Source organism: Nyctereutes procyonoides, unplaced genomic scaffold, assembly GCF_905146905.1.
Source record: "Nyctereutes procyonoides isolate TBG_1078 unplaced genomic scaffold, NYPRO_anot_genome, whole genome shotgun sequence".
Taxonomy (NCBI): Eukaryota; Metazoa; Chordata; class Mammalia; order Carnivora; family Canidae; genus Nyctereutes; species Nyctereutes procyonoides.
This window is the reverse complement of record NW_026575040.1, coordinates 26,375,618-26,378,566: the sequence shown is the minus strand read 5'-3', so window position 1 is coordinate 26,378,566 and position 2,949 is coordinate 26,375,618. Positions and strand designations below refer to the sequence as shown.

The 2,949-nt window shown below is 42.9% G+C and overlaps 1 long non-coding RNA gene across 1 annotated transcript; it reads left to right on the top strand.

Annotated features, from left to right (window-relative positions):
- Positions 1-201: 201 nt before the first annotated feature.
- LOC129506441 (uncharacterized) lies at positions 202-2,717 on the top strand. The gene is made up of 3 exons (XR_008663788.1): positions 202-369; positions 606-829; positions 2,510-2,717. It is a non-coding gene; the product is annotated as an uncharacterized LOC129506441 (long non-coding RNA).
- The last annotated feature ends 232 nt before the right edge of the window (positions 2,718-2,949 follow it).

Sequence of the window (2,949 nt, the reverse complement as noted above, 5' to 3'; positions counted from 1 at the left end):
TATACCCCCGGGACAGGGCCAGAAAAATAACGTCTGGGCCCTTGAAGATATTTCTTTGCCTTGCTGTTGTCACAGCTAAATGGAGTGATTCATTAGCCCTTGTGAGAAACTCCTGACTGTCATTCTTAGAAGCTATTACCCTTACCATGCCATATCAAGTCAGTATTCAAGGAAAACTGAAATCTCTCCTTCTCTGAACTCTCATAGTACTTTGAGTCTACAATTCCCACAGCCCTTATCAACAGAGCCCTGTTCCTGGACTATTTCTGCCCTCATAGGGCTCAGCGCCCTGCCCGACTTCACTCTGCAACATCTGCACAACTGGCTCGGGTCAGCTCCCTGTGCCTCACTATGGCTGGCAGGACGAAGGTAATCATAATTGCTTGAAACTTATTTTTCCTTTTTCCTTTTTAAAGAAACTACGTGTATTACCCATCTTGCTTGCTCCAGACAAGGGACTACATGGTTTATGCATCCTGTTGAATTATCTCCTTGAATCCCCAGAATGAATTTAAGAAGCCGGCATCACTCCCATATCCATGATACGGACTAATGTAAGCGTTCCTTTGCCAGTAAACCCACCTCCCAGTCTTCTCTTTTTCCAGTGGCTGAGAAAGTAATTGAGACCTTCAGAGTAAGAGAAAAATACAACCTCAACAGCAAGCAATGTAAATTAACCTCTTCAACCTGCCTTCAAGTGTTTCTCCATGTGTGGACCTCAGGAAGCAGCAGAGTCACAGACTAAACCAGAATTTCTGTGGACAATTTAACATACAATTAAATGAAGATTCCTGCCCCCCCCCAAATCTACTGGATCAGATGCTTTATGGTGAGGTTTCGTTTGTTTGTTTATTCATGAGAGACACACAGAGAGAGGCAGACACATAGGCAGAGGGAGAAGCAGGCTCCATGCAGGGAGCCTCATGTGGGACTCAGTCCCAGGACCCTAGGTCATAACCTGAGTTGAAGGCAAGACGCTCAACCACTGAGCTACCCAGGTGCCCCTAGGATCAGTTTTAAAGCACTTAGGGTAGTTTTGATGAACACACAAGTTTGAGAAATGGTCTTAGACAGAGTCTGTGTATTGGTCAGAATATGTTAATTATGCTGCAGTAACAAACAATGCCAAAATCTCAGGGGCTTAATGCAAGAAAAGTTAATATGTCCCTCAAGGTGGGTATGAGTAACTCTCCAGGGAGTTGTTTTCTATGTGATAATTCAGTGAACCTAACTATACTGATCTTGTGGCCCTTCCATCATTCACTGTGTCAGAAGGGAACTTGCCTCCAGAAGGAGTTATGAAACAATATTCCATGTTCACAATCTTCAGAAAAAAGAGAACTGAAAACACTAGTTGATGTGGTTTGAAGTGTTGGGGTTCAGAGCCAACAGCCAAGAAAGAATTCTTGAGATGTCTTTCATGCAAAAAGGTGGTTTTATTAAAGCACTGGGACAGGACTCATGAGCAGAAAGGGCTGCACTGGGGTTGTGAGGAGTGGCTGATTCTATAATATTTTCTATCCTGGGGCGGGGAGGGTGATGTTAAGGTTCCAGGAGATTGGGTCTATAGGTTTCTGGAGATTGCTTTTTTCTTGTAAATCATTAAGACAGTTGCAAACTGATGGAGACTCATGTCCTGCTAGACTGTGATCTCTATCAGTTAACCACTTATTTTTCTCTTTCCTTTGTTCTCTAGCAGCCAGGAGGGCCTGAAGAATGGCACATATATCCCACCTGGGGTGTGGGGGTGTTAGCTTATGCTTTGCCCTTAGCTTGCCTTCTGTTCCCTCATCCTGAGTGATTACCAGTAAAATATACTTTCCATAAAACAGTGTTTAAGTCCCCATGAACACATACTACCCTTCTAGGAAGCCCTGATTTGTTCTCTAGTTTACAAAATCCTAGAGTGACAGGTGAGAAGGGTGTTTAAGTTAGTATTTGCATCTTCCAGATCCATTCCAGGAGCATTTTAGACCCCTAGGAGGAGAGCCATGGCAAAAGACAGTGATCATTTGCCTCATTACCTTCCTTTCTTTGTGTTTCCATGTGAAGAAAATGAACTAGAGGTAGAATTTTCCTCATGTCATGTTCACAATGAGGGCAAGATGTTCATATTGCTAAATACTCCTAAGGAAGCCTCCTGGTGCTACATACTTATCTGGACCAATTCTAGACGCTGGATATATCTCAAAGACAGTTCCCTTGCAAGACTTGGGGTTGGACTACTCAATCACTGCCTTTGCACTGCCTTCCCTGCCCCAGAATTTTCCTACTCCTTGGTTTACCATGGAGCAGGCAAATCAACTGTTTCTCTTTCCTTCCCATCTCCCTGAAAAATAGAACAAAAGCCCTCTGGTTTGCACATTACAAAGGAGAAATAGCCACAGGTCAACAGAATAATGAGGACAAGAAGTGTAAGAAAATGTCTATCTTAGGAAAAAGGCTGGTAAAATGGAGGTCACATAAAGACATATGTTAATCTGCCTGAATTGTCTTGTCTCCCCACCAGGAGGAAGGAACCACATGCCCTTTGGCTAGGCAGAGGCTGAGTGGAGGAAAGGATCAGTGAACAGAAGACAGAGGCCAACTGTGTTTCCAATTACGCCTCAGGAGGAAGCCAGAGACTCTAGAACAGTGTTCTCCACAAGAACCTTGAAAAGACTTTTGCAAGCTCCATAAGTTTTTATTATTCTTTTTCTCCTCAGATAAGAAATGGCATCCCATGTTTCAACCAGACTTTTATGTACTATGTGTATACAAATGTATACATGTACATACTAGAATGTTCTATGAGAAAGGAAGGAGGGTGCTGGAACTAGTATGACCTGAAAAGGGGGCCTGGTTATAACCCTGGGATGGGTTCAGTGACAGCTCCTTTAGAAAGTTACAAAGCAATATAATTTTTTTTAATTTTTAAGCTTTGTGCAATAACCATCCAAAGTCAAAATT